A 10,000-nucleotide genomic window follows, 5' to 3' on the forward strand; every position below is an offset into this window, starting at 1 on the left:
ATTATGAAGCGGAAACAACACCTTCAATCCTTTCTTAGTGTGTGCAATAAACGTTTGCTTAGTGCAACTGCAGGCAACAGCTGAAATTTCCTAGTAAATTTCATGGTCATTTTTGTTGCGCTCTCGGTATTTGATGTTTTCAATTGCCAGATTTCTCAAAAACTAAGTCATTTAGAAAGCTTACTTGATATCATCGATAATAGTTCACCAAAGGGTTTCTCCCGACAAAATATGAAGAAATCCGATATTTCACTTTAATTTGTCCGCGAATTCTCGATATTTACAGTTAGCTGCTCTTAAATGCCTTCGCAAGAGTGGCGTATTGAAGAGGAATACCACAAGGAATGGTTAGTGATCATAACACGAATTCCATTGCCACAGAGAGAGAACTCGTGGCAAAACTAAATGAGTCAAAAATTCGGGAGAAGACTGGCAATCAAGGAGTGAACTGGGTTTTTAACCCTCCTTTAGCACCCCATTTTATTGAAGCGCATGAAATAATGATCAAAGCGGCTAAGAAAGCGTACGAGCAGCTAATTATTACTTTTATTGGGGCAGAATCTCTTAGCAACTCCAGACCGATAACGTACCAGACCGCCAATCCAAATGATGATACCCCCTAAGGTAACACCTAACCATTTCCTACACTGCCAACTAGGTAGCAAATTTGCGCCCGATTCCGTAGACGAATGGACGAGACGGCAGTGGTGTAGTAAGGACTGTTTAACACATCAATACATGGTGGTTAGACATAGTGGCGAATCTGAGTGGCGATTTTGGCAAATTCTTGTCAACTCGCCAAATGTATGTAAATTAGTTCAGTACGCGGTAGCCAGCCTGTCGACAAATCTTGTGAATTAGTATGGGAGCATCTGTAATCCCGTGGGAATTGTCTGATGAAAGAAAGCCGCCTATCTAAATGTGTTAAGGGGGCCCTAAGGAACATGTGAAATGTTGTCGGCAATTTTGAAAGTTCCACCGACGGCTTTTACGGGAGGTTAAAAGTGTGACCCTCAGAGTTCAACATGGAAACGAGGCTTGACCTTCAACTGCTTTGTTACCATCGTCAATGGTGGCGAATTTTCCACAAAAATTGTCATCCTTTAATTGGGGTCTATCTGACACGCAACAGTAATAGAACGGATACCGTGACCACGCTAACGTGAAAACGAGGCTGGAACACGTAATGCATTGTAGAAATTGGTTATGACGACAGAATGTTCGAATCAGCCAAAGGCAATTTTATCACAACTCCCTGACAAATTTAAAAAGGTATCCTATTCATCTCCCTCGTCTTCCTCCTCCTCCTCCTCTTCCTCTTCATCATCATCATCGTCGTCATGATCATCATCAACATTATCAACATCAGATGACTCATGGTCATCATCATCGGCATCATTATCACAGCTTCCATTATGTTCAGCACCATTGCAGCTGCAAACATCGGTACATTTAGGTCCCACTTCGCGACTTTGACATCTATCAGGGGAACAGAGCAGCTTGGGGTAATCCCTGAACAGCAACCCATAGAGATATGGTGTATAAACGTACAGCTGTACCTTGAGAGAAACCATTAGCAGGCTGATACAAAATGGTTGCTGCATGCTGTTGATGGTACAAACTCGGGCGCCACTACTATCAACATCATGTAACCTGACAACGACATGCACAAATAGTGTCCCTTAGGCAATTCCCAGAAATAATAATAGCTTTATTAATTAATCCATCATTAAATTTAAAAAAAACCATGAATTTACGATAATAAAATTAAAACATGAAAAATATAAGAGGTAATGTACGGTTTCAAGTGAAGCTATCATTCTCGCAGTTATGAACGCAATTTTTGCAATTGCGTAAAGAAGCCCGAAAAGTTCAGGACTTCAACGAGGTTTGAACCCGTGACCTCGCGATACCGGTGCGACGCCACTGACGTTAGGAACTGGTCATTTGTGGGTTCCAATGTTCCCGTGAGGAATGAATCAACGATGATATATCACTTCATCGTTGATTCATTCCTCACGGAAACATTTGAAACCACAAATGACCAGCTCCCAAAATTAGAAATGAGTAAAAATTTCGAATTAAAGAAGAACAACAACAAGGGCGGACCATCCCCCCCCCTTTTTTTTTTGTCAAGGCTTTGTTTTTCTTTTGTAAACGTGTGTTGGATGGTACTTCGAGCTTTGTTACTTAAATATATTGTCTTTACTAAACATTGTTAATAAGAAAATTTATCGAACGTCGTTCGAGTCAACGGCCCTTACAAACTGGCATCGAACCGGTTACAAACGTCGCATTTTATTTCGCAAAAAGATGAGGTAGGATGGATACGAATGTCTGTTCTACAGTGTGTCTTACAAACAGTTGTACCAGTGTAGGTAGGCTTTGTAAAGGAGCAGCAATTGCCAAAACAACGATCCCATTGACACTCGTAAAATCAAGTGAGTAGTAACTGTAGTTACATTTTATCGCCTTGCTGATTGTAAGAAATTTTCTACGCAAGTTACAATATAAGCAATTTTAGATCTATTTTGCTTTTAGCCGCACTGTGCTACAGAATCCAGGTTATTTGGTTCTGCAAACTGCCCACTTGAGTTTTAGTCAAAAAGCAAAATGAACGAAGAAAATATTAAAGGCCCATCTTCAACCGACAGGCTTTTGAACCGTTGTTTTTGTTTTTGGAAATTCGCATTGCTTATTGTAGCGATCTGATTGGGCGAATGAAAATTGTTCCATGGCACGCATTGCCTGTTGGTTGAAAGTGGGCCTTTAAAGCAATCAATGCCAGCGGCTGCAACTGCACATGTGTCTTAACTCAGCAAGTAACAATTAAACTTAGAGATTTAGTCTTGCTTTAAGTAGAAATTTACTTCAACTGCATGTCCATGGAAGTGATCTACTTAACTTTACGGAAATAAGAAAGCCCACGCAAGTCATTGTTTCTTTGCCAGCCCGAGAAGACAATTAATCACATGTAGTTATGAATTTTCTTATGATTGGTCTGTCCATGGGACGAATTTCCTTTGTTGAAATTGTTGTTATAAATCTTCTTAGAACCTGTGTTCGAAGACTACATTTTTAGTCGCAAATGACCAAATCTCCTAGAATGCATGCAGTAAATATCCGTCTCAAACAGACTGGAATTGATAATTTTACAGGGAAACAATGTTGCCGCCTTTGGCAAGAGGTTGTGCTCTCGCCGCGATTGCTTCGGCCCCTGCTAGCATCATAAAGTATTAATTACTTCTTTGACCGCAACCACACCTGTATTTTATTAAATATTTTAGCATTACATCTTCAGTATGGAATCCAGACATTTGATCAATTTAAGCGTTCAGAATACACTAGATGGCATCTCAGAGAACTTCAGTGTCAAAAATTTTCCATGTGGAGAATGTCCCAAACCTCCCTAGAAAAGTGCGCCGTTCGCAGTCATTATGAGCGCAATCGCACCCATATTGCCACTGTAATACTATATCTCGAGGCCCCCTCTATCACAAAAGCCTCCGTCCGCCCCTGAACAATGCAATCAACCCATTTTAGTTTAAATTCCGTTTCGTTGTCAGCATTTGCGAATCACGGTTGTATTCGATTCTTTTTAGACAAGAGCATTAAAATCAATTCCAATTGTCCTAAAATGGTGTCCATGAACGACTCAGCGTGTGGATTTATTAGTTCTATGGGAAACAATAGGAAAAATTAAAAACGAAATTTAGGACCAAATGCAGTTTAAAGACATGCATTGTTTTATCGAGCTCTGATAAAGAAGGTTCACTGTATTGTGATCATTAAAAAAAAGGAAGTGTTCTCCCGTGGAAACAGGAATTAACAGAGTTTTATAATATCCTGATAGTTCTAAAAGGGGAGGACTCTTAAAAACTATAAAATGATCTTTTGTACTGGTATTCCTGAAACTTTTAACTCTCATCTCTATAAAAATTAAAATTTGAATTGTTTCCGGGATTTTCCGAGGTTAAAATATCTTTAAAACCAACGTTTCGACCAGTCTTACTGGTCTTCTTCGTCTTCTTCAGGTTGTTTAAAAAATGTTATCAATATGGCGGATCGTTTTTAGTAGTTCCGCTTGGTTATGATGACCCATACACGACGTGTAAATTATGTCAAATTGCGCGGGAAATACAGTCTGAGGCCTGTCAAGTATTTTTACCCTTGCCATGATATTTACTATTTACAGCGGTCTTACTCAAGCGAGTATAAGAGGTATCGCCTTCATGAATTCATTACCATTTCGATAGAAGCTTCTTGACCTCAATATGGCTGAACCTGCTACTGAGGCCCAACCTCAAGTTTCTCGCACTCCTGAAGCCAACGTTGTTAGAGACATTGTAGTGGACCCAGGTCCGGCTGCCTGGTGCAAGATGTAATGTAATGTCCATTCATCTGTTCCTTTTCCGTCTCTTTTCGGTCGCACGTAGCTGTCGGTTTTGGCATTTTGTCCTCCCTCGTGCCCATGTTAGTCTTTGCTACATTTATAAATTTCATTCTAGTTTTCCCTGCATGAGAAGGTTTTGCCTTTTTTTTGTTACCTCATGGTCGATGTTATCTGCTGCTACAATTATTAAATTCATTTTGCGTAGCACGTTTTGCTCGAGTTTTCCCGGCATGAGAAGGTTTTGGCTATTTTGTTACCTCATGGCCGGTGTTATCCGTTGCTACATTTATTAAAATTCATTCTGTAGCACGTTCTGCTCGAGTTTTTTCCCGGTATTAGAAGGTTTTGGCATTTTCTGTTACCTCATGGCCGATGTTATTTGTTGCTACATTTATTAGAATTCATTTTGCGTTGCACGTTTTTGCTCGAGTTTTCCCGGCATGAGAAGGTTCTGGCTTGGCCGATCTTATCCTTTGCTACATTTATTGAAATTCATTCTGTGTAGCATGTTTTGCGTTGTTAGATTTTGTCATTTTCTATTACTTCATGGCCGATGTTATTATAGTTGTTGTTACATTTATTTAAATTTTATTCTGTGTAGCATGCTTTGCTCGAGTTTTCCCGGCATGAGAAGGTTTTGGCATTATTTCTCACCTCAGGGCCGATGTTATTATAGTTGCTGTTACTTATTTAAATTATTTGTCACCTAGCCTGACCCTGTGCGGCTCCTTCGCCAGCCTATCGAGCAGTTGGAGAGTATGCAGAAAGGTACTGACATTGACGTCCAGTTGGAGCGCCTTTCCGCGTACGGCTTGCGGAACTTGGTGGATTTCGATAAATATACCGCCCTTTCTATGGCTGAGTCTTTGGCGAGTTATGCAAAGCAGAATAGTCATCCCAAGGCCTCCTTCCTCTCCATGGCTTCTCAGACGATGCGTGGCTATCTGGATAAGGCTCCTAAACAGTTCCGAGCGTACTTCCTCGCCCTCTTTGCAGAGAAAGAGTACACTCAGGTGCTCGATCGTTTCTCCAAAGTAGATAAGTCTCTTCGTGGGGATCGTACTAGCTCTCAGTTTCCTCCAGGTTGCTCTTCCAGGAGGCCTCTCAGATCCAGTGCTATTATATGCGATTTCTGTGGTATTCCAGGCCACACTTCGTTTAGGTGCTTTCGCCGTATGTCTATCCAGCGTGCCGGTAGGGGTCGCTTTTCCCCTTATTCTAGGGCTCTGCGTGGGCGCGCTAGTATTCAGTAGTTTTCCTGGCTTGCCTTGTATTACTTTAGCTTGCTTGTGTTAGGCATTAAAGTACATTTTGTTATCAGACTTTATTTGTTATTTTTTCCTCTCCCTACCGCTCTTGGATGGCAGTTTTGAAAGGGAGTCAATCTCCTTTCTCAGTTTTTGAGGCCAGAGCTGTCATCCCCAGAGCCACCTCCTCTTATAATTTTTCCATCTCCTTTCCTTTTAGCCCCCTTTCAAACGTTTTAAGGGTATCTCTCCAGCCACCCCAGCATGGGAATTTACTGCCGATTTCAACCCTACAAATGTGGCCAGACCGTCAATACGTTGGGTTCGATTTGATGGCTCTCCACTCGAGGTGGCTCAGGGGATGGCTGTAGAAAACCTCCACATTTCCCCTCAGTTTGTCCTAGATGTTATTAGCGGCCATACCCGTGCGGACGCCTCTATGCTTGCCTTCAGGGATCTTAATACCTTTGTTGCTGGTAACATTCATGCCTGTTTTCCTGCGTGGGAAAGCATCGCAAAGATTGCTCCTTTCAAGCTCACGTCGAACATTCTACGCTGGATCCAAGACTGTGTTGATGTACGAGAGTTTTTTCAACCTTTTGAGGGACAGTATAAGGGGGAAGGTTTTAATTCTGTTTTACCCCCTTGTCGGATCTTCCCTAACGCCATTTCATGTAAACCTTTTGCGCAGTTCATTTCTGAAACTGTTGTTGACCGTTTGTCATCTGGGGCTATCTGCCTATGGGGTAAGGTGGGTGACGTCCCATTGAACCCTCTAAACCCCGTCTGTGTAATGATAACCGATTTCTTAATCTATGGACAAGGGACGTGCCTTTTAAGCTAGACTCCCTTGCGGGGCTCCCCCGTTACGTTTTGCCTTCTTCGTTCCAGTCTGTTTGCGATGATAAGTCGGGTCATGATCATGTCCTCCTCTCTCCAGAAAGCCTCCCGTATTTTGGTTTTGAATGGGGTGGCTGGTATTTTACCAGTAACACCATTCCTTTTGGGTGGAAAGCATCTGCCTACGTTTACCACTCTATCCACCTCCTTGCCTCTCATTATTTTCGTTCCCTCCATATACCTTGTTCCTTATATATTGATGATCGTCATACGGGCGAAATTCAGTTGTCTCCTTCGGCCCTTGGCTACGACTCCCTCTCGTCGCTCCTGGACAAATCTTTAGCTCGTGCCAATTCAGCTATTTTTCTGGTCTGTTTTACTCTTATTAATTTGGGTTATTTTCTTGGTATCAACAAATCAATCCTCATCCCAAGGCAGATTATCCCCTTCCTTGGCTTTTTGATTGACTCTGTTCGCCAATCCTTTTTGCTTATTGAGGAGAAAAAGCGGAAATTCCTTTCCCTTTTGCGTCTTGTTCTTGCTTCCGATGCTACTGATGTAAAGACACTTCAGCGTTTATCGGGCAAGTGTATATCGTTTTCTCTGGCAATTCCGGGAACTCGTCTTTTTCTCAACGAGATGTATAATGTTATTGGAAAAGGTCTGCGTTATGGTTCGTCTAAGGTTATTCCAATATCCGGTCCACTTAGGGAGGAGCTTCAGCAATGGTTATTCCTCGAGGCTTGGTCCGGTTGTCTTCCTTGGCGCCAAGAGGCCCATTGTCAAGTCAAGCTATGCACAGACGCGTCTTCGTTTGCATGGGGCTGTGTTTTTGGTCCTGATACTATTAATATTGCGGCTGTTATTCGTGATTTCTGGCCTGTAGATCAGCACCATCTCCATATCAATGTCAAGGAGGCCTTAGCCCTTGCAAATGCCTTAGATGCCTTTTCGTCGTCTTCTTGTGACAGTTGGGTGGTCGTTTCCACCGATAGCAAAGTTCTCATTTCATCCTTGCGTCGCCAGGGCTCAAAATCGTGCGATCTTGCCGATGTCTTTAAGCGGATTTTTGGGATTGTCTTCACTTATAACATTCATCTTAATCTCTTTTACATTTCTTCTGCTGATAATCCTGCGGACACCCCATCCCGTGTTTTTCCCTTGCAGGATTCTAAGCTTTCTCCTTCTGCCTAGGTTCAAGTGCAGGCTGGATTTGGTGGCCGATCTGGCCACTCCGCGAATTTGATGGCTGTGTCTTCTCATCTGCAGTGTGCTTTGGATGGTTTCCCCCTTCCTTTCTTTTTCCCACATCCCCTTCCTGGCTCTTCTGGGCTCAATCTGTTTGCCCAGCGTCCTGATAATCATGGTTGCCTTTTTTCAAAGCCCTATGTTTTTTCCCCCCATTATTCTTATCCCACAGGTTTTGCGCTTTGTCAAAACTCACTGTTTCGCTTGCACTATTGTTATTCCTGATGTCCGGCCTCGTAAGTTTTGGTGGCCTCTTTTCTCAATCGTATTCGTCTTTCCTGTTGACCCCCAGGGTTCTCAGGGCATAGTTCTCCCCCCTCCCCCCCATCCTCACCGAAGGGTTATTCTTCCTCTTGGCCTCTCCCTTGGGATTTGTGGGTCTTTCCCATCATTCCTGTTTCGGATTTATCTGAATAGATTTATTCCGTTCTGTTTTCATATGTTGTCATGCAATTACTCTGTAATCGAGCATTTGTTATTTTAAGGTAGTATTTGTTACTTTGGTTACGCTGTATAATAAATATGAGGCTTTTCGCTACCTTTGTCCTTTTAGCTTTTATTCCTGTCTTATTCCTCATTATTTCCTTTCCCAAGGGTCTCCCTCCAGTTCTGCGTCTGTTCATCCGGCAGTTGCGTGTCCGTTTTGTCATTACCCCAATGATCACACCGTCAAGTTTTGCCAAAATTGTGGTTATGCCAGGCGTCGTATTTCCTCTGCTGTTCCAGCATCGGTCAACTTCGACCTTTCAGGCATTGACTAGCGTATTAATTCTCTCCAGTCATCAAGCCTCTCTTCTACTTACTCAAAGCAGAAGCAATCCCTTCTGGCTGACCTTGAAGGTTTTCTTTACGCCCTACCTGGCCAGAAAATTTTTTTTGACGCCACACCCCTGGATATTTGCCGTTTTCTTGTATTCAAGGACTCCAAGGGGAAAACCCAAGTCCATAAGACCGGGTGTCCGCATCTTGGACAGCAGGGTATCTTCTCGTTTCAGTGCCCTTTACGTTTTGCCTACTCCACTGTTGATTCGTATATTGGCAAGTTGCGCTCTATCTTCTCCGACATTGGTCTTCAGGGAGATTGCAACAGAACCCTCCTTCTTGGTAACCCAGCCTTTGATCTGCTGGTTAAGCAGCATCTTAAACAAGTCACAGCGGAGCAACTTCGGGCTCGTATCACCCCCAAGCAAGCTGTTCCTCTTTTTCCTGACAAGCTGCTTTTGCTTTCCTGACACCTTGAAAAGCGTCTTCCCCTTCCGTCCCTTTCACCGGCTGAGATATTCATCACTGCTAGAGATCAAGCTTCAAGGCTCTATTCTTTTCCGGTGATAGAGGTAGTGATTTGGGGCAAGTCAAGATATCTGAGCTTGCTCGTTTCCCGGACGACATGGATTCCTGTTTCGGGCAAGACCTTGCGGGATGGTGCGTCTAACCTTTTTGGAATCCGTCGACACTCTAATCCAACCCTCTGCCCTATCAGAGCTACTGAAACTTGTGTAGCGATTGCGCGAGAACTTGGTATTAGCCTGTCCTGTGGATATTTGTTTCGTTCCACTAATCATCAGGGCCATATTGTTGATACCCCCTTTTAAGCTCCACGACTGAATCCCGCCTTAGAAAATATCTCCGTGATGCCCAGATCGACTGCGGAAAACTCTTCAGAGTTTTCGTTCTGGCTGTGCCCTTACTCTGGCCTTCCCTGAATCTCCTTTGGCAGATGTTATGTCCCATGTTGGCTGGTCAACTTCTAAAACGGCCCTGTACTACCTTAAATTAGCTGATGTCATCCGTGCGAGGGCTCCAGCTGATTTGCTTGCTTCTGCCCTTCCTCAATGTCAAGAGGCTTCGCGCGTTTACGAGGACTCTAATTCTTTAAAGGATTTCGTATCTGCGTTTCCTGCCCCGACTTTGTCTTCGTCTAAGCGTTCACTTCCTCCTTACTCTTTCTGCTTCTAGTATGTGCGTTTATTCAAATTTCACTACCCTAACTACTTATCTCTAGAGGTGACCTCTACAAGGAAGCATACTGTCGGCATTAAGTATTTACCTATCCATGCCTTTATTATTGCCTTAATGCACACTTCTGATTGTTTTATTAGCATATACTTATTTACTTCATTTCGTCTTGCCTTGATTTTAGGCAAATCACTATGCTTGGTACATTATTTTCTTCTATAGCTCTGTATGTCTTTGTGGTGCCATGATTTCCATGGCGTATAAATAAAGTGTGTTGTTATTGTTGTGTCGTCTTTAGTTTTGGGGTTCTGTTTTA

The sequence above is a fragment of the Montipora foliosa genome, chromosome 13 (genome assembly GCF_036669935.1).
Source record: "Montipora foliosa isolate CH-2021 chromosome 13, ASM3666993v2, whole genome shotgun sequence".
In the NCBI taxonomy this organism is placed as follows: Eukaryota; Metazoa; Cnidaria; class Anthozoa; order Scleractinia; family Acroporidae; genus Montipora; species Montipora foliosa.